Raw genomic sequence first — 26,696 nt, 5'->3', positions numbered from 1 at the left:
TTCTTTTACCAGTAATGAATGCCAAATTATGAAATCTTTCTTGTATCATTGTAGTTATTAGATAGTTTTAAAAATTATTTTCGTTTGAAGAAATTTTGCTCTGCTAAAGTCATAGCAACTGGTATTGTCAGTAAAATTCTTAAAGCAATACATAGATTTGGAAATGAATTGTGTGTTTTACATACCAAGTTCTAACATTGTGATGGGGTCACATATGATAAATTAACGGTAACCACAGTAAATATTCTGTATTATTTTAATTTTGCCGCATAAAATGCTGTAAATTGTATTGCAGTTTTTACTATTTCTTATAGCAATATCTAGATACACATGAATAGTGTAAAGAATTAGTATCTAGTTTCATACATGTTGTCCAAACTTACAAATACACAGATTTACGTGTAAAGAATAACGAAATTGTTTATTGCAAAATGCACCTCAGCTGCCATGTACAACTGTTAGGACTATTGTGCTAACTTGTGAGAACCTTTAGAGTGTGCATTGGAATAGGAAGAGAAGCAAGAAAATAGACGCTTGATACCAATGGAACATCATGATTTGCAAAAATCTGTTGCAGTTGTGCTATCTGAGAAGACATTGACAGGTTAGTATTTTCTTTTACCTAAATGCTCCTGCTGCCCAAATCCTTCCAGAACTTGGAAGCAGTGTTTGTCTCCTGTGTTGGCAAAGGTACAACCTGCAGACTGTCATGTCACTTGGATACAATCATCTTTCAAGGACCTAGAGAAAGAGATGTGAATTGTTTCCCTTGGACTAGAGCCACGATAGTCACAAAAGCAGAAGTTTGGGGTCATGGGTTGCACTGGATCCCTAGTGACAGAGGCACCTCTGTGTTCTTTAATGAGTTTATTATTTTATATGTTTGTGTTAGTTATATATGGAATCTTCTTAAATGTGAGGTCCAGGAGGGAGCCCCTCTTACCTAGATCTAAGGGTACTTTTGGCTGTTTCCGTGGCATTTAGGCAAAGTCTGGTGCATAGTCATAGCAGATTTCTAATAAATATTTGATGAAATATTCTTTTGAGTGAATGGGATGAGTGCCTAGAAGAGATGTGTTGCTGGCTCTCTGGATGCTGTAGGATTGGAGAAATTTAAGAAAATAAGAGTTTCTTTAAAGTCCTGAAAAGAAGGAGAAAGCTTTCGGGGCAGGAAAAGTTTAGTACTGTTGGTCACGAAGAGACTATTTTTGAAATGTTCTCTAAACAAAATACAGTTAAACTGTTAAGTTGACTTTGAATGCACATGAGGAAAGTAGCTTCTGCTTGAGCCATAAAGCCTGGGCCCATAGTTTAGACTGAAAGAAGTGTGCTTCATCAGAGATCAAGGGATAAAGTACTCTGGCCCAAAACAGGGACTGGTGGTATGTGTGAACTTTGAAATGGAAGTGGAGCTGGCTTCAAAGACTGAATAGTGAGTGAGTGTGTGCCAAGCTGAATTGTGTAGCATGACGTAGTATCTATAAATTTTCCCAAATTCTCTCTAGTATGTTCCATGAAAAGTCATGATCACTGTGGAAAATACTGTGTGTTCTTTAAATAACTGTCCATCGAAGGCAACAGGAGGAGGCCCACACCAGGGAGGTATAGGAATAGAATAGGATATCAAGCAACATTTTTGGGAAAAAAAGATTTTGATCTTCAATGTCCCCAAAACACATGAACCAACTGGCAGCAAAGCTGGCTACGGGGTCCTTGAGCTGTACTCTGTCGATACTACTTGCTTCCTACTCCTGCTTGTTCAAGGGGAGAAGTTCTAGAGAACAGACTTGGCAAATTTCAAGGAATAGGAGGGAAGGATCATTTTTATAGACTTGTACTTTTCCAGAAATTTTAGGTATCTGCTGAAAACTGTTATTCTATTTTTCTTATCTGTAGCTCCTACCAAAAAAAATTAGTCTGTAATGTGGAGAATCTTAACTGCCTTAGGCGCTGTAGCAAACTTATGTTGTAAGCTGCCCTTCTGGGGAATATTGCTATGTATCTATGTAGATTAGGAAAAAAGCCTCTCTTTAAATACAAGGTTCAGCCTGTGGATTCTTGCATAGGGGAGAAGGAAATTTGGCTGTAGCCTTGGCAAGTTGTCAGAAAGTGATTACTGGCATATAAAGATTCACAACAAACGATTACAATTAGTAAAATGAACATTTGGAAAACTATTCAACTTCACTATTAAAGAAATGCATGTTAAAACATTTGGATACAATTTCTCCTTATAAAATAGCAAGGTTGCAGTGAAACACATGATCTGTGCTTAGCAGACGGCATTGTAAATAGGTGCAGACTTTTTGGAGGGCAGTTTGCAGTATACCAAGAGCCAAAGGGATGTTTGTGCCCTTTGATCCATTGATCCCAATTTAATTATTTTATAAACATTTATAGAGTCCCTACTGTTTGACTGATAACATTTTATACAGAGACAACAGAGATTGATGTAGATTTTGCCCTTTAGGAATTGACAGTCTACTGGGGGGAAACATACCTATAGTCAATAATTATAATAATAATTATAATATAAAGATGAACAGAGAAGATGGGGGCCTAACTGCAGATATGGGGAATGTGTGGCAGAAGTCAGGGAAGGTCTCCCACAGGAGATGATGCCAAATTAAATCTCAAAAGATAAATAATAATTTCCCTAGAAAACCAAGGGGAGAGGATGCTCCAGGCCGAGCCAGAACAAGGCCTGGAGGTGGCTGTTCATGGTTTAGTGTAGTTAAAGGATAGGTGGAAGGGATTTCAGGAAGTTATTCAGTCATTCATCAGGCTGACTTTAGAAAAGTTTTCATATATTGAATTTCTTCCTCTTGACTGGTTTTTGTTTTCTGCATAGAGATACATAATCATCCTTTCACTCCTGGGAATAGGCAAAGGTAAATTTCACTACCTTTGCCACAAATGCTCCTTGTTAGTGACTGGCAAGCATGAGCTGTGCTCCCTGGATCCCTGTAGCACCATGCAGGACCTCAGTGATGCTGAGCCCCTAATAGGAAGCAGACATAGGTTCTTGGGTAGGAGGGTAGCTGGAGCCACAGGGCACAAGACAGGCAGTACCTGCACTATCACTTTTCTTTTCCATGGCATCTCTTTCTAGCAAAGGGCCTTTGGAAGGCCTTGGCACAGTGGGGAGGCAGGCCACACTATAGTAAAGTGATGGGGACTTACCCTAACTGTCTCCAGGGAGGAATAGACTTATCCTTGCATACCACCACTGCCAAAAGTGAGGTCGGAGGACTTTCAGAAGAGCCAGAGAAGGTCAGCAGACATGACCAATAGCTTGGGAATTATAAACCTGAAGGAAAAGTTAAAAGAGAGGACTTCAGCAAGGAAACACTAAGAAGAGTCAACATACAGTTTGTTTTTATATTCTACCTCCTCTGAAAATGGAAAGGTGGAATGAGGTCCCAATGGCAGTGAGCCTATTGGTCCCAAAGGCATTCAGGTAAGGGTAGCATGTGAGAAAGCACTTCATTCAGACACTAAGCAGGGATCTGGTAGACTCTGGAGAGCCTGTGCTAAGCCTGCCATGTTGCAAAGGGCTAGATGAATGAGGTGCCTATTTTAGGAACTGAGGCAAGGGCAGCCCCATTTTTTCAGTAAAGATAAACTTAGCATGTGCTATGAGCCATGCATCATAAGTGAATATATATTTGTTTATATCAGTTTCCCACAATAGAAGTAATGATTCCTGTCTATGGGCCTATGACAGATCAGGGTGGGGTCTGAATCACAGGAGAAGCTCTGAATCCTGGAGGAAGGAGGGGAGGCAGGGAAGAGTGGGCAGGCTGAAAGAACCAATTAACAGAAAAACAAAGATGGGCCTGGCCTGGGAGGGTGACCCAGGCTGCAGTGCTTAAGGCCGGCACAGCATGTAGAGAGCTGTTCCAGAATACAGACTGTGGCAAAAAAACTTAAGACCAAAGCTGTAACTCAGAGGGTGGAGGGAGGAGCATAATAGGGGTCAGAGGTTTTCTTCATGGAAGCTGGGAGGGCATTAAAGGAAGGAGTGCCCCCATAATCAGCACGTTTTCTCCTTAGATCTCAGCTCCTGCTCTTCCTCCCCCTGCCCAAGGGCCCCTCAAACCCTCTTTCCCTCCTTGTAGCTGACCTTTGAGGGGCCCCTTTCTCACTTGAAAACTGAATGTTATCTTCCCAAGGCCCTTTGATTTCTTGGTTTCAGGTTAGAGGGTCCCAGAGCTATTTAGAGGGACTGGGACTTGAGAAGAGTAGAGGCAGGGTGGAGGCTGGCTTTGGCTCAGGCTGCGTTGCATTTGGCCAAAGGATTCATACTTTCTAGTTAGACTCTATTCCTCCCAAGCCACTGCTCTTCTGGATAAAGGGCAACGATTGCACCCCTTCCCCATTGACCTGTGAGAAAAAATAGACTTGGGGAGCAGAGAGTTATTTGGGTTGCCCAAGAGTTGGGGCTGCCTTTCATCTGCTTCTCTTCACCTGCTAGGCCATGCATTGCCCTGATTTCCCCAGGGACTGCTGGGCTCCTGCTATGGAGTCCCCATACATTGCTTGAAGTCCTATGTGAATGTCCAGTACTGAAAGTCTCAACTTTCCTCCCTGGAAGATAATGGGGCCATAGCCAAGTTACTCGGCCCCACGTGGTCCTGCCGCTCCCTACACCTGGGCACAATAACAGTACATCTTGGGAGGAGATGGCTCAATACCTGTCCAGCTGCAATATCCCCAGCTCTAACTCTGAGGGATCCTCAGCCCAGGGCTGAGTAAAGGAGGGCACAGGAATTAGGACTGTGAATGTGAGATTGTCTCTGGAGGGGTAGAGGTAGCTGTGGTGACCTTTTGTGGTCCTGGGGAGAAGAGAAGGCAGGAGTGGGAAGGTGCTGGGTGAGGTAGTTATAAATGTATGGAGTGGGGCAAGTGGAAGAGGCTGGTGATGCTTTCTTAGTCTGCAGCATGAAGCAGGTTTCTAATGCTGGGGGACATTATTATTATGGGCAATTTGAAGGGTTCATCATTATTCTAGGCTGCTTCTTACTACAGTGGGACTTCAAAAAGTTCATAGCAGATCGGAATTAAAGGATAAAAATAAAAATTACAAACTTTATTTCTCAACATACACTCCATCAAATTCAGGACACTTGTAAGCAATGATACCAGCCATTTAGTCTATTTCTGTAGATCTGAGGGTGTTGAAAATGTAACCATGTCAATGCAGTCTTTTTTACTTTGTCAACTGATGAAAAATAGGTGTCCTTTAAAGATTTTTGAGGATTAGGAAGAAGTCAGAAGGAGCAAAATCAGGAGTGTGAGGTGGATGCCTAATAATTTTCCATCAAAACTCTCACAAAATGGCCCTTGTTTGATGAGAGGAATGAGCAGCAGCATTGTCATGGTAGAGAAGGACCCTCTGGTGAAGCTTTTCTGGGCATTTTTCTGTTTAAGCTTTGGCTAACTTTCTCCAAACACTTTCATAATAAGGAGATGTCATTGTTCTTTGGCTCTCCAGAAAGGCAAAATGCCTTGAGCGTCCCAAAAAACTGTCGCCATGACCTTTGCTCTTGACCAATCTGCCTTTGCTTTGGCTGGAGCTCTTCCATTTTTGATAGCCATTGCTCTCAATGTACTTTGTCTTCAGGACCTTACAGGTAAAGCCATGTGTCATCTCCTGTTAACAGTTCTTTGAAGAAATGCTTCAGGATTTTGATCCCACTGCTGAAAATTTCTGTTGAAAGCTCTGCTCTTTTGTGTAGCTGATCTGGGGGGTGACAGTTTTGCACCTACGAAGCAGAAAGTCGGCTCTACTGTAATTTTACAGTCAGAATTGTGTAGGTTGAACCAATTGAGATGTCTACGGTGTTGGCTATCGGTACTGCTGTTTATTGTTGGTCCTCTTCAAATGGCACACAAAGATTGATGTTTCATTGAAAATTGATGTGATTGGTCGGCTGTGGGCTTCACCTTCAATATTGCCTCCCGCTTTCTTAAAACGACTTATCCATTTGTAAAGTTCTTTGGTGCATTGTCCCCATAAATTTTTTATAAAGCATCACTGATTTTACCATTCTTCCACCCAAGCTTCACCATAAATTTGATGTTTATTCTTGCTACACTTTTTAGCAGAATTCATGTTGCTCTGATAAAGGCTTTTTTCAAACTGATGACTTATCCTTCTTAGTGTCTCAAACTAGATCCTGTTCAACATGTTATAACAAGTTAGTACGAGTTTATTTTGGTGAAAAAAAAAGTTTTTTCATAACACACTTACATTTTTTGAATGGAAAGTCTCACTTTGAATAGCTTACTTTTTTTTTTTTTTTAAAGATGACCGGTAAGGGGATCTTAACCCTTGACTTGGTGTTGTCAGCACCACGCTCGGCCAGTGAGCGAACCGGCCATCCGTATATGGGATCTGAACCCGGGGCCTTGGTGTTATCAGCACCGCACTCTCCCGAGTGAGCCACGGGCCGGCCCTGAATAGCTTATTGAAACTTTCTGAGAGTCAGTTATCTCTTCAAAACATGGGATTGTAAAAATATTTGCTTCAACTCACATGGTTAGGGGGAGAATCAGATTTTTTTTAAAAAAGAGCTTTGTAGTCCCTAAAGCACTTTACAAATATAAGCTATGGCACTTGCTGAGGAGTAATTAGGTGAGGATCCAAGATCCTTTGGGATAAGATGGATCTCTTACACTCTGTCTAGAAGGAGGTGAGATGTGACCCTTTCCCTGAGTGATAGTTTCCTTCCTCCACCTCACTTCCTTCAACAAATATCGACCCAAGAAATATGATTAGGAATGTGCTGGGCAAGGGTGGAGGGATGGGAATAAAGGAAGAAGCCCTACAGAAGAAAGGAAGAGTGGGTCAAGTAGAAGAGGGTGTGACCAAGTGAATATCTGAGATATGCAGAGGGGAATGTAGGAAAAGTCGAGTGGAGAGTGGAGAGAATTTGCATACTTTATATCTTGACTAGGAGGGGAGGAAGACTCTGTGTCTCAGGAAAAGGGACTGATCCCCACTTCACGGTCTTCTCAGAAAACGTGTTTCTGACGTGGACGCTCCTGTTGCGTCTGCTGCTAGATCAGACTGTTTTACAGATATCACCATGGCTACAGGAGGTCCAGGATCTCGGGTGGGTCAAGCCAGTCCTGTACCGTGCTCATGCAGCGCAGGGGAATGCTTCCAGGGTCTGCAAGCCCACGAACGCGTTCATTCACCAGAGCTTCGGAAAGATACATGGCATATGCAACGCCATACCTACAAGGTACCGGAGTCCTACAATGGAAACTGTTACCTGAGCCCCAGAAACCTCAAGATCATTCAGTGAACCGTGGTCTCCCCGTGGTCCGGACCCCCAACCGTATTTACAGGCCTAACATGTTCTCTGGGCAGATCCGCCTGGCCTGTGTGCAGAACCAGCCGGTCCATCTGGAGGACTAGACCCCCGGTGGCCTTGCAGCGGGTGGTCCGGGCATCTCAGCTCCCCAGTGCCCTAATTGGACTGCCCTGCTGTGGTCCTCCCCCTTATTTGACTTCGTCCTGAAATCTGCACTCCTCAGTGCCCCAGCCTTTTCGGTCTCTCAGGGTGCCTCACCTGGGAGGGGTGGGATGGCGAGACATGGGTGGACGAGGGGAAAAGAGCCACTCTCTCTCCCATGTGGAATTGCCCTTCCTGCCAGATGAGTGCAGGGGCCTCCGTTTAGTCCAACACAGAGAGGTGCCCTTTCCCAGCATTTCCTCAGTTCCTCTCCCACCCGGGGAATTTTCGCCGGGTGCGCAATGCGTGGGGTACGGGTGCCTCAACTTCGGGAAGCCTTCATCCCGCCTTAGGGTGATCCGCTCGGAGTCACGGAGCCAAGATTTTTCACGAACTGCTGCAACAAAAGTCGCGGAGGCGCTGATCGTGATCTCGCTCTGTCTTCTGGCGGCTGCATCCAGACCGGGTTTATCTTCTAAGAGGCTTTTTGAGCACTGAGGAGAACAACCAAGTACGTATGTAGGATTCAGATATCTCAAACAGATCAACTTTCAAAGCACAAGATTCCTCCTTCCACAGCAAACCGGGCCGGAAGCTCAATCTACTTGTTGCCCTGGGATAGTCACACTCTTCTCCAGCAGACAGACAACTCTAGTGAGCATCACTGTGTGTGCCACGAGCCTCAACCACCACAGTGGAGTGGAGATGGAAGTGACGTGCGGAGGAGTGACAGGCGATGTGCAGAGCTCTTCGCTTTTCTGTCCCAAGAGCATGGGTTCTTCCCGTCTCCGCCTCTGAGGCCGAATCTGTGCTGCATCATTTTGATAGTTTCAGGTTTCATTTAATCAGTTCTTAATGGTATGACCTTTCTGTCCTCGCCAGAGACCCTCTGAACAGGCTGAGAAAGGGGTAGTGTGAAGTACTCTGTTTGACTAGACACATATACATATGTACATATATAAATAGATGTTACATGCATATGGTAAAAATATAAACTCAAACATTAAGTAAGTGCATACAGTGAAAAGATGTCTTCTTCCAATCTTTATTTCTTAGGCCCCAGTTTTCTTTTAAAAAGCAGTAAGTATTCAGTTTCTTTGCATCCTTTCACAATCTATACATAGATACATAAGCCTATATATATATATATATATATATATATATATAGCTTATTGGTACTTGTATATCTATAGATGTGTGTGTTTGTGTGTGTGTGTGTGTATATGTACCTCTTCCATTTTTATCCCACTGTATCTAGATAGTAGGTAGCTGTATCTAGATAGTAAGTAGTATAGGTGCTATACACAGTATTCTGCATCTTATTTTTCATCACGAACGGTATATTTTGGCAAAGTATGTACATCATTCTGATTAATGAGCACATAGTATTCCATTTTATGGCTATTCAGTCATTTCATGAACCATCCCTCATTCAGGCTCACAGTTTTTTCCCAATCATTTATTACTACAAACAAGCTGGAATATAAATAGTCTTGGAACAAAATAGCAACCACACACACCATGTATTTAGTTGTTGACAAGCTCATTCTCATGTTACTATCAATGCTTCTAGGACCCGACATACTCAAGTTCCTGCACGTGTGTGGGGTGGTGGTTATCAAATCTTTCCAGGTGCACATGTGTGTCACTGGCCCCAGGGAAACCTGGGAGAACATTATTTTTTGGAATATAACAACATGACCAGTAGGAGTACAACTTGGTAGTTTTTTCTTGTAATTGGGAACCTAGGAAGTATTATTGGATCAAGCTTTGGTGTTTTAATCCTGGAGAGGTTGAAATAGTAACCATTTTTGTATGTGGTAGACAAACTTAGATACCAAGATGGACTTAACTTTTATATTCACATTGAGCAATTCTAGAGCAAATTGAATGCTCCCGTTTGTAAAACAACTTCTTACTTTATTTAAATGGACTAATTTAGCCTTCACAAATTGATTCATTTAACCCCATCTCTAAAATCAGGATTATACACCACAGTATCCCCATTTTAGAGATTATACTGAGTCCTGAATAGAGGATTAATAGCAGGTAGTGGCAGAACTGTGTGTTTCCTCCAAAGCCTGAGTGTTTTCCTTCACTGTGGGCCACCTCTCAGAGGGAGGCAGGATGCACAGTAGGTGTAAGGTAAATCCTATCCGTTCAGGTAGCCTCTGACGTGCACCTCTAAAATAGGCACATAATTCAGCCTGAAATATCTGCATTATCAGAGTTTTGTTTCCTAGGTAATAATGTTGTTTCCTTAATAAAATATAGACTGTGAGAGGTGGAACTAATCTCCATTCTAATGGTCATCTCACCCTTTATACCCTAAGGACCCTCGTCATTCCCTTTTCATGTGGAATCTATGTTTGTTAACACAATAAACTATATTTAAACTTAATTTAAATAATTTAATATTCTTTTTGCCATCTTCATTGATTATCTTATATTTATTATATATATATAATTGATGCATGATAATTTTGAGTACCTGAGTATGGTTTTACTGTAGCATACACACTTGATGTTCAGCTGTTTTGTTAGCCTCTCCTGTTCATCCTCAACACAGGTGAATGAGTGTTTCTTTTGGGTGTTTGTAACATTGTGTAGTAGACTACTTGTACTCCAGTGAAGCATTTGTGAAAGTGTGGCCCAAGGACTCTGATGGTCCTCAAAACCCTTTTGAGGTATCTGTGAGGTCCTAACCTGTACAACTATGTATATATGAAAGGTCGGATTTTTTTCCACGTAATTCAACAAAATAACATAGCACAACAGATTGAATGCAAAAGCAGATATGAGAATCCAGCTGTCTATTTTTGAGACAGTAATTAAAGAGATTTTTAAAAAATGTAAAACAGTGCCATTCTTTTTTTGTTTGTTTTGTAAAATTGGATTTTTAAAATAAAAATATATTAATGTCAATATGTATTGGGTTCATTCTTGTTATTTTAAAAAGAACCAATGAGTAAATATTAAAAGTTTCTTAGTGGAGTGGCCAGGCCCAGCCGCACCCTCCACCTCTGCCTCCGCAGCCGCACGGAGGAACCAGAAACACAGAGACAGGATGTTTGCAGGGCGGGGTGGGGGTTTGCCATGTCGGATGACGATTCGAGGGCCAGCACCAGCTCCTCCTCAACTTCGTCCTCTGACCAGCAAACCGAGAAAGAAACAAACACCTCCTAGAAGAAGGAAAGTAAAGTCAGCATGAGCAAAAACTCCAAACTCCTCTCCACCAATGCCAAGAGGATTCAGAAGGAACTGGTGGACATCACTTTAGACCTTCCACCTAACTGCAGTGCTGTTCCCAAAGGGGACAACATCTACGAGTGGAGATCAACCATTCTAGGGCCTCCAGGGTCAGTGTATGAGGGTGCTGTGTTCTTCCTCGATATCACTTTTACACCAGAATATCCCTTCAAGCTTCCAAAGGTTACATTTCAGACAAGAATTTATCACTGTCATGTTAATTGTCAAGGAGTTATTTGCTTGGAAATATTGAAGGATAATTGGAGTCCAGAAGTAACCATTTCTAAAGTCCTCCTTTCTATCTGCTCACTTCTTACAGACTGTAATCCTGCCCACCCATTGGTGGGAAGTATTGCCACTCAGTATATGACCAACAGAGCAGAATGGCCAGATAGTGGACCAAGAGATACGCTACATAAATTGGGTTATCACATTATTTGTCACAGAAGAGAGCTGCTTATGATTTTGAAGGGGTGGGGAGGGTGGGAGTTGGTAAAGAGTACCATATTTCTACAACAGATATTATTCAGTCTTATTTCCTAAGATGTTGTAATTTAAGGTATCTTGTTACAGTAGACAAAAATTGGATTTTTAACTGTCATTAAACTTTTAAAACTGTCCTTCGTTCTTCAATATTAGCTGAAATGTAGTACAGAAAAAATTGTATGTTTAGACATTTGGGTTCAGTTGCTTGTAGTCTGTGAATTTAAAACAGCTTAATTTTGTACAGGTTACACACATGGCCATTTATGTAAAGTCACTCTCAGACTACATTTTTTTGTTTAAAAAAAATCGGAATTTTGATATTGATGGGGGAATGGGGGGAAAGGAGGAATTGGTAATGGGACATGAAAATCAACTACATTATATATTGATAAATTAAAATAAATTTTTAAAAATTGGAATTTGTTTTTTTTTAAAGAAAATGAAATTTTATTAATATTATTTTTTACATTCTAGGATGATGTTGTGGAGAAGTTGGGAGGGAGGTGGAGAGGGGAAAGGGGAAGGAAATGGGAGGGAAGAAAGAGGGAGGAGGAGGGGCAGGATTCAGGCCTGTGGCACCTCCCTTATTCCCATAGGGGAGACTGGGGGGCTTCCAGTGGTGACTTGGTCATTGCTGGGCTGGGAGCAGATGTCAGGAAGGTGTGGAAAAGCCCTCACCCCCTACCATACCAGCTTGGGAACCTGGGGCCCTTCTTGTTGTGGCTTGGTGGTTATAGCTGGGCTGGTTGCGAGTGTTGGGGGGGCGTGGCTGAGGCCTGAGGCCCTCCACTGCCCCTGCTTGGGAGAGCCTGGGGCACTTCCTGTGGTAGCTTGGTGGTAGTTGTTGGGCTGGCTGCATGTGTCAGGGAGGTGTGGCCAAGTCCCTTGGCCCCCGCATGCCCTGGGTCGGGAGAGACCGGGGTGCTTCCTGCAGCAGCTCAGTGGTTGCTGCTGGGCTGGCTGCAGGTGTCAGATGGCATGGCTGAGGCCTTAGGCCCCCCATTGCCCTGGCTTGGGAGAGCCCAGGGTGCTTCCTGTGGCAGCTCTGTGGTCACCACTTGGCTGGCTGTGAGTGTCGGGTTGCATGGCCAAGGCCTTCATCCCCCACCCTTGGGATTGGTTATGGGTGTTGCGGGCATTACTGAGGCCCCTAGTCCTCCCCCCTTTCTGGCTTGGTATCCCAGGGGACTTCCAGTCCTTCTATGTGTTATAGGTGTTCTTTGGTGAAATGAGACCTTTACTTGTTAATATCAAACTTTGTCTTTGGTTGCAGGTACTTTGTTTTTTCTTTCGGTTCTGTGTTGGATTATTTGCTGTTCCCACCATTTAAACTCTGTGCTGGAACTAATTTGTTGTCCTTTGCTTCTAAAATGGGGGACCAGCACTTGAGCTCTATGGTTGAGCTAGATTGCTGCTTTGCTGCTGATTCCCTAGGGAAGGCTTTTTGTGCAGCTCAGGTTTTAATGGTTGACTTTATAGGTACTTCCAGCTCCCAAGAGATCCAAAACTCTGGTCTATGCCTGAGTCTTTTCATCAAACTGCACCCCATGCAATTCTATATTCCTGGCCATTCTCCTCTGAGTGGCCCTTTGCTGGTAGGGGGCAGATCGGCTGTCCTTGCTGTGCCCCAGTGTTCTCCCAGTGGGCCTGTCTCCCCCACCACCCATGTGGCAATCACTTCCCATGAAGCAGGCCATGCACTAGTCCCTTGTGGTGACTCACTGGCCTCTGAGTGGCTCCTTTTCTTCAGTTGTTGTGGCTCCTCGCTCCTATGTGGGTCCATGGGAACCCTATTAGTAGTCTTGCTGACCTGGGGGCCACCAAGGCCCTCTTCTCCCCTGCTACCTCCAAGCAACTTCACTCAGAGGGCACAGCTGTGGCTTTTGCTGGCTTTTGCTCCATGCACTCAGCAGCAACAGGCCGGAAGTGGCTGGGGCTCGAAATAGTCTGAGCAGTTTTTTCTTTCTCTCATTGTGGCTTCTCCTGCCTTTCATGCACTCTGTAGGTCTCTCCTCCAGTCTTTCCTCCTCTTCCTTTGAGTTCTAGTGGCCCCAGCTTGGCTGTTGTTCCTTTCTTATAGTTGTAAATTGGTTGTTTTGTGGGAGAGAGTGACGTTGGGGACCGTCTATTCCACCGTCTTGACCGGATGTCTAGAATTTGTTTTTCCTTAATGGAAGGGAACTGTTACACCTCTCGCTGTGTAATGGAGATGCAAAATAGATTACTCAAAGCAAATATCAATGCAATGAGAAGCCTGAAGGGACTGCATCAAGATGACTCCTTTTAGGAAGGAGAAGTGAGGTGCAGCCCCATTTCAGTTTTTGCTTCCGTTTTTATTGTAAAGACAAGGAAGTTACAGAAGAAAAACAAATGGTTAATCAATCATATTAAGAACATAAAGAAACTGGCTATGTAACAATCTTCATCCATGCATGCATGGCTCAAAATAGTTTAAACAGTATACCATCAAAAGAGTCATAAATCTAAGATATGTGACATGCAAAAGAAACAATAAGATAATCATTAAAGTGCCTGACTTTTTAAGAAACTCAAAGAAACAACTTAAAGCAAAATGCGGAACAACCCCCATTTACTAACTAATCTAGCAGAACATCCTTGGAAATCTTAACTCACATATTTTCCCATCATTTAAGTTTTGCTGTATTAAGGGCTATTGCCCTCAGAACAATCCCTTTTTTGCTTCAGTTTTCTTGTTCACATTAAAGGTTTAGTCCTGTGTAAGTTTCCTTCTCACAAAATCTTCCAATGAACCCATTATATTAACATCAGTGTATACGGTCCCTTAACTAAACAGTGATTAGAGTTGATTTGGTGGCTCTTGCCCCCTAGCTGTAGGCTCTTGCCTCCTATCCGAGAACTTTTGTCCTATACATGCATTACCTAAAAACCCTGTCTAATAATCAAATAAGAATCAAGATTTCTAACCCTCTACAGAGAACATTGATATTTACAGAGTTTTTAGAGACTGTTATGTCGTATATATAAAATGGACACGTGGGTGTAAGACACCATATAGGAAACGAGTAGTTAATGTATTTTATTATCATATGCCAATCTACTTTATTGTGAAAAGATTAAAGGTTTGAATCAGGACTTGTGAAAATCTGCAGTGAAATACCTTAGGCTATTAACTGTAAGGTGTGGAATAGGATTTGCTCAGTGGATTGGTTATATGTTGTGGACAACTTAAGTCTGCATTTGTTAATGTGTTAAACAATATTAAACACAAAAATAAAATAAAATAAAATTTGAGGACTGTGGAATTATATTATGTTGCTGCCCTGCTCTTTCTAAGCATGAAAACGAACTCTCTGGATGAAGCCCTTTTGTTGTGGTAGTGGGTCTCAGCCAAACCCTTCGACCATTTCTCCCTTTATTTAAGGAAAGTGTGTCTTAAGGGCTGGCCCGTGGCTTACTTGGGAGAGTGTGATGCTGATAACACCAAGGCCACGGGTTCGGATCCCTGTATAGGGATGGCTGGTTCGCTCACTTGGGAGAGCGTGGTGCTGACAACACCAAGTCAAGGGTTAAGATCTCCTTACTGGTCATCTTTTAAAAAAATTTTTTTAAAAAAAGGAAACTGTGTCTCGATGATGGGTAAGTCAGTTGTGTACACTCAGCTGTGCTGATTTGGTCAGGTTAACTTGAGTCGTATCACAGGGTATATGTGCTTGATCAGAAGTGTTTGTAGCTAGCGTTGTCTTGGGCCCCCAAAGCAAATGGTACCTTCACTTCTTCTCATCTTGGTATAGCCTCAACACCAAGACATTACCAGTTCCCATCAAGGCTTCTGAAGTCAGAGTCAGATAAAAGTGGAGCCCAAATGCCAGACTGGGGACAGGTTGTGTCAGAACTACCCGAGGAAAGGTTTGAAAGGCCGAATCCTGAGCTCCACATTCACACATTCTGTGTTGGTATACCTGGAGTGGAATCCACAAAGCCACAGTCTGAAAAGCTCCGCAGGTGGTTTTAGTGGCAACTACTTAGTCTGTGAAGGTTTTTCAGGTGTAACGTTCACTGCATGCACGTTGGCAAAAAAGGCTGCTCAGGGATATGTTTATGAGATTTGGTCATATAAATTACTGTGAAAGAAAGTTGGCTTTGGTCCTTAGGGATTGTTCTAAAATGTCCCAATGAAACAGATTGAGTGATCGGAATGCACTGGGCTCTGTGTATCACTGCTTACCCATGGCTTATTTTTAAGATAAACAATATTTGCCTTCTTGCCTTTCCATTAGACTAGACATATTGAATTCAAGAAGAAAAAGACTTCCTGGCCTAGAAATATCTGAGGAGTGAAACTCTTAAATTTATTGCCCCCCGCTTTTTTGGCAGCTGGCTGTTAGGGGCAAAACTCATGCCCTAGGTGTTATAACACCACACTCTAACCAACTGAGCTAACTGGCTAGCCCTAAGTTTATACCTGAAGAGTGACTAGTCACTCTACATTTTCCACAAATCCACTACCCAGATGCTCTCACTAGCTCTTATTCCTAGGTATTCCTGAAATAACCCCTCATGCTTTTGTTTCTGTGATCTCACCAAAATGCAAGGATGGTTCTGAGGATCAGGCCAAAACAGCTTCCCCATTGTGGATACACTGAAATTTTACTATGTAGACTTAAAGTAGTGATAAACTTAATATGCAATCATTTAGTTTTAATTAGTCATGCATTTTCTGTCAAATTCATGAATCTTATAAGAAAAAGTCAATTTAAGTCATCAAACAATTTACAAATACATTCCAAAAATAACACATATAAAGCTTTCTAAAATAACATAGACACCCACACAGAAAAAATCATTCCTCATTTTACAGAATCGAAGAATTGCAAATATCTGAGCTGGAAGGCTATTTAATACAAGCCCATCATTTGTAGATGAAGAACAGAATATTGAGATGATCTTCCAAAATTACACAGCCAAGTAGTGTAGGATCTGCATTAAATCTCACAGCTCCATGCCTTGAAAATTGTATTCCTATAGTTGAGATCATGTCATGACCCAAATACCACAATCATAAATATGGTCATGGACTGTTTTGTGTAATAATATCATAAATGATTCCTTGCACACAATTTGTCCAAGGAAATCAACAGATCTCACATGTTTTCATCAGGGCTTCATCCAAAAGATAGGAGAGGGAGAGAAGAGACTCAGGTTTCACTCCTGCTGACCATCCAAAACTAAGGGAAGAACCCCTCCAGGCATGACCTGTCTGAGATTCCCAGTTATTCTCAGTGTCCCTACAGCAGTAGCAACCTTGTTGACTTTATCTCTGCATCTTCTTATCCCTCGCTTTGAGCTTGGGTTGTAGGAGGTGCTCAGTGTTGGCTGAAATGACTAAGCCTGATTTACTGCTGTTTGTGAAACTCAGTGCACACACTCTTCCCTTCATTTGGGCTACCGGTGAGATCAATGGGAAACCAGAGCAAGGAGCACAGAGAAGAGGAACTTAGCCAGGCATCCAACTCAGAACTGTGTGCACCGGGAAATGGACTAGGTATCATGTTGAACTGTTTGCATGGTGGAATTTAAACCATTTTTCTAGGTCAGAGAAATAGATGCAAAGCCTCAAGACATTACTCATTAAAACTGTAAATGTTCATACTTCCAACTGTGGTGCTTTAAGTAATGGCATAACTATGAGATTAGAGTACACACCTACACAGAATAAGTTATAAGATTTAGCCAATCCAACTCTTTTTTTTCCAGCTAGGAAAAAGGAGAAAGTTCTGTGTCAAGGAATAAAAGAAAGTTTATGGTAGAGTTGGGAAGCACTTATGGAGGAGGGGATCAGACAGGAATTGGTCACTAAAGGAGGGTGCAAAATTTCTTTCTATAGAATATTTAAGAAAATTTGACTGTCAGTTTTTCCTTCCTCTGGTCTCCACTATTCTTTAGAGGGGGTTGTGACCTTTGATCAGTTGGGGCTTTTTTATGACCATGTTTCAATTCCTCTTGTTCAAATCCAATCTGATCAAAATGGAGAACAATAGGTATAAACAAAAAATTCATATATATTTAAAAATGCGTATTTTGTTGTAAGGATCGAGTGAGGGTTGACATTTCTTAGGGAAATTAGGAAGAGATATTAGTGTCTGGATCTGAATTCATCACAAGCTGCATTTCAGGGAAGAGGTGAGGAGAGGCAAGGCAAAAATTGAGATTCATCAGAAAGATATAGTGGAGATGCTGCTGCCAAGATGGTCATGTGTGTCTGGTTCTCAGTCAAGGCAATTTTAAAAATTTCAATTTTAATTACTTCAGGAAAACAGGAACATATTCACTTTCAAAAATGTGAAACCGTACAGGAGAAAGTCCTCTTTGACCATCATACCCAGTCAAGGTCCCTTCCCTACTCTGTCACTCCTGTCCCCCTGATGTTCATTTATGGCACAGCAGCCAGATTAATCTTCAGGTCATGTTAATCTACTATTTAAACACTGCATTTGATACAGGAACAAGACAAGGATGCCCACTCTCACCACTTCATTTAACATAATACTATAGGTACTAGCCAGAGCAGTCAGGCAAGAGAAAGATATAAATGTAATCCAGATTGGAAAAGATGGGGTCAAACTTTCTCTATTTGCAGATGACATGATAATATATATAGAAAAATCTAAAGACTCTCTCAAAAAACCACTAGAACTAGATAATAACTTCAGTAGTGTTGCAGGATACAAAATAAATGCCCCCAAATCAGTAGCATTTATGTACTGAAATAATGAATTAACAGAAAGGGAAATAAAGAAAGTAAGCCCATTTACAATTGCCACACACAAAATAAGATACCTAGGCATCAATTTAACCAAGGAGGTGAAAGACCTGTACAATGAGAACTACAAACCACTTCTGGAAGAAATTAAAGAAGACACAAAAAGATGGAAAGATATTCCATGCTCTTGGATTGGAAGAATTAACATTGTGAAAATGTCTGTACTACCAAAGCGATGTACAGATTCAATGGAAACCCCATCAAAATTCCAATGACATTCTTCACAGAAATGGAAAAAACAATCTTACCTTTCGTATGGAAAAACAAAAGACCCCGAATAGTCAAAGCAACCCTGAGCAAAAAAAATAAAGCTGGGGGCATAACACTACCTGACTTCAAATTATACTACAAAGCTATTGTAATCAAAACAGCATGGTACTGGTATAAAAATAGACATTCAGACAAGTTGAGTAGAATTGAGAACCCAGATATCACCCCTCAGGCTTATAGCCATCTGATATTGGACAAAGGCAACAAAAATCTACAGTGGGGTAAAGACTGCCTCTTCAGCAAGTGGTGCTGGGAAAACTAGATATTCATGTGCAGAAGAATGAAACTAAATATGCATCTCTCACCATACACTAAAATCAACTCAAAATGGATTAAAGACTTAAGTATAAGACCTGAAACTGTAAAATTACTAAGGGAAAATATAGGTGAAACACTTCAGCAATTAGGTCTGGACACAGGCTTTATGAACATGAGTCTGAAAACACAAGCAGCAAAAGAAAAATAAATGGGACTATATCAAACTAAAAAGTTTCTGCACAGCAAAGGAAACAATCAACATAGCAAAACAACCACCTACAGAGTGGGAGAAAATTTTTGCTAACTATGCACGTGACAAGGGATTAATATCCAGAATATACATAGAACTCAAGCAACTATATAGTAAAAAAACAAATGACCCAATTAAAAATGGGCAAAGGAGATAAATAGACATTTTTCAAAGGAAGACATACAAATGGCCAACAGGTACTTGAAAAAGTGCTCAACATCACTAGTCATCAGGGAAATGCAAATTAAAACTACATTGAGATACCACCTCACCTTAGTTACACTGGCTATAATCAAAAAGATGGTGAATAACGAATGCTGGCTAGGGTGTGGAGAGAAGGGAACACACATACACTGTTGGTGGGACTGTAAATTAGTACAACCAGTATGGAAAACAGTATGGAGGGTTCTCAAACAACTACAGATAGATCTTCCATACGACCCAGCAATCTCTCTTCTGGGTGTATACCCAGAAGAATGGAAATCATCTTGTTGAAAGGATACCTGCACTCTCATGTTCATTGCACCTCTATTTACAATAGCCAAGATATGGAACCAACCTAAATGTCCATTGATGGATGATTGGATAAGGAAAGTGTGGTATATATATATACCATGGAATACTACTATGCCATAAAAAAGAATGAAATACTCCCATTTGCAACAACACGGATGAACCTTGAGAAACTTATGCTGAGTGAAATAAGCAAAACACAGAGGGATAAATACCACATGTGCTCACTGATATGGGAGCTAAGAGAGAAAGGAAGGAAGGAAAGAAAGACCACAGTAGTGCTGTGATCCAACAGAGGGAGAGAACATTCCTAGAGCTACAAGATGGAGTGGGGGGAAGGGGGAGGGGGCGGGTGGTTGGGGGACAATAGGGTGGGGACACGGTGTACAAAAGCAATTTCTGGTCATTTCTATCTCATGAATATATAATAAAAAATAAAAATAAATAAATAAAAATGAGAAAATATATGAAAAAAAATAAACAGTGCATTTGATCCCAATTAAAAGCCCCTCTTTAGCCAGATGTTCTCAGCCCTGAAGGGTCTGAATCTCATCAGCTCCCATCATTAGTACTCTTGGTTATCAATGCTCTAGTCTTCTTAGATTAGACATATTTTCCTAACATGTCACATCCAGGCCTTTCTCAGGGCATTTGAATGTGCTGTCTGTGCTGGGATGATCCTCCCCATTGTCTGCATGGCCAGCTGCTCCTTACCTTGTTCACACTGCATTCCCTGGGACGTTACAGTGGGTAAAAGGCACCCACACTCTGCTTTGATGACAGTTCTGGTTGCCATTGTAACAGGTGCTAGAGTGTTACAATCTCTAGTTACAGTTGGGTAACTTGTGTAGAAAAATGTATTTTGTCTTTTGCAAATCCTTCTGTGACTATTCACTGCCCTCACTGCATTGTCACATCGGGAGAGGGTCATATTTATGTGCTGGATGTTAAACCACTGACCCTGAGTTAAATTACCCAGGGGGGCATGGACTGAAATAAGCATTCCCAGGAGCCCCAACAGGAGCAGACAAAGTTGAGAACTGTGCAGCTTTAGAACCACGTTTCCTGCAAGAAAAGAAGAGAAGTAACTACTCCTATATCCAGTCTCACTTCTGACACACTCTTTCCTGTCTCAGCCTGAAGGCTCCTCTGCTGTCACTCTGCATCATGTTTCATTTTCTTCCAGTCTTCAAAGTGTGCCCAGCCTCCTGGCACTAATTTCTGCTCAACCCTTCCTCAGTGGTTGCCCCATCGCTGCCCCTCCTGTCCCAGCCCTAGGGCTCAGTGTCTTACCCAGTCTCTGTGCTGTGGCTCCTGTGAAAACAGACCTAACTGGTAGTCCTGGAGCTCAGGGGCAGCTGGTCCCTGAGACTGTAGAGATAGAGCAGCCCCTGGCGTTGGGACCAGCAGAGCCAGGAGGGCTTTGAGTTTTGGCCGTGCAGAAACCCACAGATTGGCAGATGGACCACTTGTGCAGTCAGCCTTCCTGTGTGATCACATGGCTGAACAATGGATTCCCAAGGACAGATCCTCTGCTCCTTCTGTTGTAAGGAATCTAATTCCAAGGGGTCCTGTGCAGGGCAGAGGGCTTCCAGTTGGAATGAACTCTGTAAATAAAAAATATACACTGGCTGTAGGTTGACCATAGATTTTACAACTTTTCTTGGAGCAGGCCTTTCTGACAGTCTAGTCTCCACAATTGTACTGGGGAGTAGAGCAACAGAGTCCATGGAACATGATAGAGCAGGGGCTAGTTTTAGCATGAGTATAGCACCCACTCACGGGTAGCACCATGTTTTTCTGAGTTAACAGCATGCAGGTGAACGTGGCTTTATGGGGGCACATGGGCTGGAGGAAGTTACCTGAACCAATGGGCCCAGAAAGGCATCTAGAAGAGGTTCCATTTGAGTAGGGCCATGAAGAATGATTAGGGGTTTGCTAGAGCATTAGGGAAGGGATGGACCTTCTAAGCAAAGAGACTGGCTTGGGGAAATGCACAGAGGTGGGAAGTGTGTCACAGGTGGGAAGTCCTGTGTGCTAAGAAATGTTAAATCACCGATCCCCCTTCTAGGTGGAAAAACTGGAATTAGATCCCTAAACTTATATCAAATCCAATAAAATTCTGATAAAATTAATTAATATGACTTTAAAATATCTTGTACAATATTTTACTACCATGCAATATTCCTGTCACCTGAAAATACAATAATTTTACCAGTGATGTTCTCATGTACCTGTGGTCACAATGGTGACCTGGTCTGGACTCAATGCAGAGCTAATACGGTTCTGCCATGAATCCTGTTCTGGCTCAAATTCGTTACATCTTTGATCAAGAAGCAAGTTCTTTACATATATTGTGTGGAATTCAGTTTTACCGGTGATGAGAATGTAAAGATGAGTGAGATATAGAGTGTGCCCCTGTGACGCTGACAGCCACACTGCTAGAAAGACCTGTACTCAAGTATCTATAACATGAGACAAAACCTACATGGCACAGGCACAAGGGTGTATCTGTCTTAAAACCTCTTCTTTTCTGCATATACAGTGTTATTTATAATGTTTGGACTTGAAAGCTAAAGTTTGAAGTTGGGATAATTCACACAGAAAATTTGTATTCTTGTCTCATCTTAGAAAAATGTCATATGGTGTTGGTTGGTGCACTGAGCCTCTATTAAAGCACAGTATCAATGAGAGCTGAGTAGCAGCTGCCTCTGTGAAGGGGTCACTAGCTCAGGGGTCTTTACTGACTTCACTCCTCCCTCCTGACTCTCATTCTGTGCGTTCACTCAATGATGACACCTGCCTTGTTCCTGTAGATATTTGTGTTATGACGATCAGATTTGTTACAAGTGTCCTGAGAGACGTCTGAAACCATCATACCCTGTCCTTTTCATGGCCATGTGCTTTAGTTATAATTGAGTTAAAAACATCCTCTAAGATTTGTTGTAATTGGTCCCTCTGGAGGTGTCGTCTGTGCATTTTTGAACTGTTCTCCATTGTTCCACAGCTAGCACAAGTGATCTCGTTTGATATTTAAGGCCTTTGGGAGAGGACCTGCTTATATGAAGCAGGAGTCAATATAAGGCTAGGTTAATCAAAATAGACTGGGTCCACAGTATGATTTTGTAGAAGTCTGCTTCTAGGCTCTTTTTGCTATGTTTAGCATAACCCAATGCCTCACCCCACCCTTGGTAAACTTCTCTTATATGACCATCCAGCCATTTTGGGGGAAATGGCTAATAACTTCCACTGAATTATGGAGTGATCTGATTTAGTTTTTATTTGTTGTTAAGGGACATTGTAAGATATTATCCCACAAGAGGACTTCTGAATTTGTGGCAAAAACTTCTTTTGAGGTCATTGGACTCAAGGCCATGTGCAGAAATGAGATGTGCGTCATATGCAATTTCCTCAGACCTAGGGCACCTTTTCAATATTACTCTTGACCTACTGACATAAACATGGAGACCATCAAGCCTTTCTGCACACAGTTTTCCATGGGAGCCACAACACATACTACTGGCAGGTACCACCTGAGACTTCTCATAATTACATAGTGCAGTTTAATTCAAATGCAATGAATGGAAAAAGAGTTTCATCTTAACTCATCTAAGCTCTAAAGACATTCGTGTGTGGAGCTCTCCTTGTGTCTCAGGCTCAACAAGATGGCCCTAGGCCTTCTTTCTTCTTGCTTCAGGCCTCCTACATATCTCCCCTGAGGCCATAGTACAGAAGCGGGTCTTAGCTTCTTTGCTCAAATTTCTGGAATTAAACAGAAATTGTTTAAGCCTTTGCTGCTCTCTGACTAACATAGTTTTTTCCTCTGTGGAGAAGTCAGTTGAATGCTCAGGTGGAATTATTAAAAGGGATGTCAGAAGAAGGATTTGAACAAGTGAGTGTTTTTTCCTGAGAAATTAGATTACATTCAAGTAAAGTGGAGACATCCCATATTGAAGGTGGTTGCTAAGATCTGAGGGCCCTCACGAAGTACATGTCTTACATCTGTAGGTTTGCACCTCTGTGAGTGAAAGTTCTTCAGCACAGTGCTTAGATGATGAACAGCATTTTGAAGCCACCAGCACTAACTCTAACCCCATGCATGACACACATCAGTCAGTCAACCTCTCTAAGCACATGGGGTGTAATGGGCTGATCATAAAGCTCAGGTCTGGACCTGGGGTAGCATTCCAGGGATGAAGGGCATATCCAGGAAGGTGACTGAAGGGGTCGTCCTCGTGGAGAAGGACCAGCCTCAGGATGCCAGAGTACTGGAGAAACAACAGAGGAACTCAGACACGAGCCTGGGCCATGACCATCTGGAAAGGCCAAGCATAAACTGGTGTGGCCCAGCCAAGACAGGTTTTATGCCTGTAGATGTAATAACAAGAGAATCCTTTAATCCCACACCGAGGTCACTTATGAGAAATGCACTAAGCATTTCAAGCAATCACTCACTGAGTGCTGCTCTGAGCAGGTCATCCTGCCATTCGCTGGACATGGAAGTTATGGTGGGTCAGTAGCTGGGCCTCATGAGGAAGGCTGCTGCATGGGGGACCTTGTGAGAGAAGTCCTGGGGATCTCTCTTGCCAGTTGTCCACCATTTTATATTGACCTTTTATTGGGCAGATGCCAGTTATGCCTGAGGCGCTGCAGTATGCAGAAATGTCCTGCTAAAGAAGTATTATTCTTCATTTCACACAACTTCCAAAGTCTGGTTGGATATTCATGTTGGAGAGAGCCTTTTCAAAATTAGATGTGATTCTCACTGCAATTTTAAAAAATTTTTGCATGGTTTTAGGACAGTGCGAGGCTTGGCTGTGTATCTAAATCACAGGGCCTTTATGAAAGAGACGGGGGATTGAATGAGAGCTCTGCTGCTCACCAAGCCTGTGACCTCAGACAAGGAACTTGCCTGCTCAGTTCCCCCAGATAATCGTTAAAACCCTTGCTGAATACACAGAATGATAAGCCTGTAGGTGGATCACCAGCATCCTGAGCACAGGTGAACACCTATACCATCTGCAAAGGTGAGGAGAGAGTTACCTCCTGATCCACACTGCTGTGATTCTAATTGTCTTACAATTGCCTTGTAAGACATATGTGCACCAAAGTCCTCATGATTCTTCTTTATTTTTAATTTTCTTGTAAGCGCATAAGGCACAAAAATAGCGAATAATGCTGGGAAACTTCTGGCTGCAAAACAACTGCCAAATAAATCTTGCTTTTGGTTTTAATGAGTTTTGGGCCTCTTGTTTTCCTGAGATCAAAGGAAGGTCAGGGGCAGGAACCTTATTAGGAATGGTTTGGATGGGATCTATTACATTAAGTTCTGCTGACTCAAAGGTTCTCCCAGTGTACTAAGTGGTCCTCTAATCTAGAGATATGAAAGCATTGTAGTCTTTTTTACAAAAACATTTTCTTTATTAATTATTGTTTTAATACTTAAAAAATTTAAAACATTTTAATTGTATGTATTTATTGGGTACAAGATGACATTTCACTACAAGGTACAAAGCCACAGTTAGGAAGTATAAGTTTCGGTATTCAACTGAGTGTTAGGAAGACCACAGTTAATACTGTGGTATTGCATATTTCAAAACAGCTAGAAGAGAGGGTTCTGAATGTTCTCCTCACAAAGAAATGATAAAGTTTAAGAGGATGGATACACTAATTACCCTGATTTGATCATTGTAGTCTTTTGGGCTGATCTTTTCTGTTGGACAATTGATTGAGTGTTCTGAGGGACAGGCCTTGGTCATTCTCTAAAATAAAATTACTTAGGTTTTTGCTGAACAGTCTTAAAATAATAGGGCACTCTGTAGAAAAGAATAGTTTCATCAGACTATATTTTATTTTTCCTAAATCTGTATTATTTGAATAATATTTTATTTTCAGGGCCTTTTAGTACAGAGGTATGAATTAAATTTTCTGCTGAGTCCTCCCCATATTGGGCTCCCCCCCCATACACACACACACACACACACACACACACACACACACGCACGCACATGCACACACACACACACACCTATACTTCTTCATCAGGAACTCTGAGGAGCACAGAGAGTCAGAGCTGGTAAGAAGCTTAAAGTTCCTTTACTCTTTCCAGCTGAGAAACAGGAAGGTGAGGAGATCTGCCAAGGTTTCACACAAAATTAGTGATAAATTTGGAACTGAACACATCCTTTTCCCTTCAATATTGTATATGGACTGTGTGGAAATAAAAATGGGGTGGGTCTGTCATGGACTGAAGTATGTTTGCCCAAAATTCATATGTGAAGCCACAACCCCTGGGTGCCCACTAAGGGACTGTGCTTGGAGATGGAGTTTCTAAACAGGTAACTAAACTGAGGCTGTTAGGTTGGACCCTAATCTAGTCTGATTGGTGTCCTCAAATAAGGGGAGATTAGGACACACAGAGACACACCAGCGATGTGAGCACGAATGGAGGGACGACCGTGCATGTGAGGACACAGTGAGAAGGCAGGTGTCTTCAAGACATGGAGAGGGGGAACTCAGAAGAAACCCAAACTGCTGACATCTCGATCTTGAATTTCTCCTTTCAAGAACCGTGAGAAAGTAAATTTCTCTGGTCAAGCCACCCAGTCTGTGTCATGTCGTTTTACTAGCAAAGTAATACAGTGGGTAATCTGCAGAGCTCTCCAGGACAACAGGCAGAGGCAGAAGTGTGGGTTGAGAGCAGGGGAAGGAGCTGGAGCTGGATTTGAGTGGGAGGGAGGATTTGTCGAGTGAGTTGATCAGATGAGTCCACAGAGGAGTGAGGAGAGATGGAGACAAACACAGTCAAGATGAAGTACGGTCTGGAGCAATGAGAACGGGGAACAGTATCTCACGGGAAGGGAGAGTGGATGCCCGGCTCTCCTCTTCATTCTCTCCTCTAGGACAGAAAATATGGCTGTGTTGTGGACCCTCTTTCCATTTATGTCCTGGACAAGACTGTTTTCTGTAGGTCAAGAAGTTTGAAAATCTCCCCAATCCACTCAGTAGTCTCTTGTCCTCTAACCAACTGTTCGGGTCATGCAGATACCTGACATTTGGAGTAAGTCACGCCCTCTGCCCTGTCCTCTGGTTGAGTCAACTTTTCATGCTCAGTTTATTGATCTATTAGCAGCAGTTAACACAAGCTGATCACTCTCTCTTCCTGGGGTGTCCTGGGAATCAGCTTCCTATGACAGAAACGGGAATGAAAAGCATTGTGAGGTCAGTCCTGGTGGACTCAGGCAGGTAGTCAGCCTGCCTCCTGGTCTCTGAGACACTACTGTCTCCTGGTTTGTGTTCTGTCCTACAGGGCTTCCATTCTCAGTCTCCTACGTTAGTTCATCTTCTTCTCTGCAGACTCTTCTTATTGGAGCTCCCTAAGGGTGAGTAGTGGTGTTCTTTG

At 42.3% G+C, this 26,696-nt stretch overlaps 1 pseudogene; it reads left to right on the top strand.

The window, feature by feature from the left end:
• The first annotated feature begins 10,562 nt into the window (after window positions 1–10,562).
• LOC134373758 (ubiquitin-conjugating enzyme E2 E1-like) lies at window positions 10,563–11,134 on the top strand (annotated as a pseudogene).
• The last annotated feature ends 15,562 nt before the right edge of the window (window positions 11,135–26,696 follow it).

This window comes from Cynocephalus volans, chromosome 3 (genome assembly GCF_027409185.1).
Source record: "Cynocephalus volans isolate mCynVol1 chromosome 3, mCynVol1.pri, whole genome shotgun sequence".
NCBI classification, from domain to species: Eukaryota; Metazoa; Chordata; class Mammalia; order Dermoptera; family Cynocephalidae; genus Cynocephalus; species Cynocephalus volans.
The sequence above is the reverse complement of the archived record's forward strand: the minus strand, read 5'-3'. Positions and strand labels throughout refer to the sequence as shown.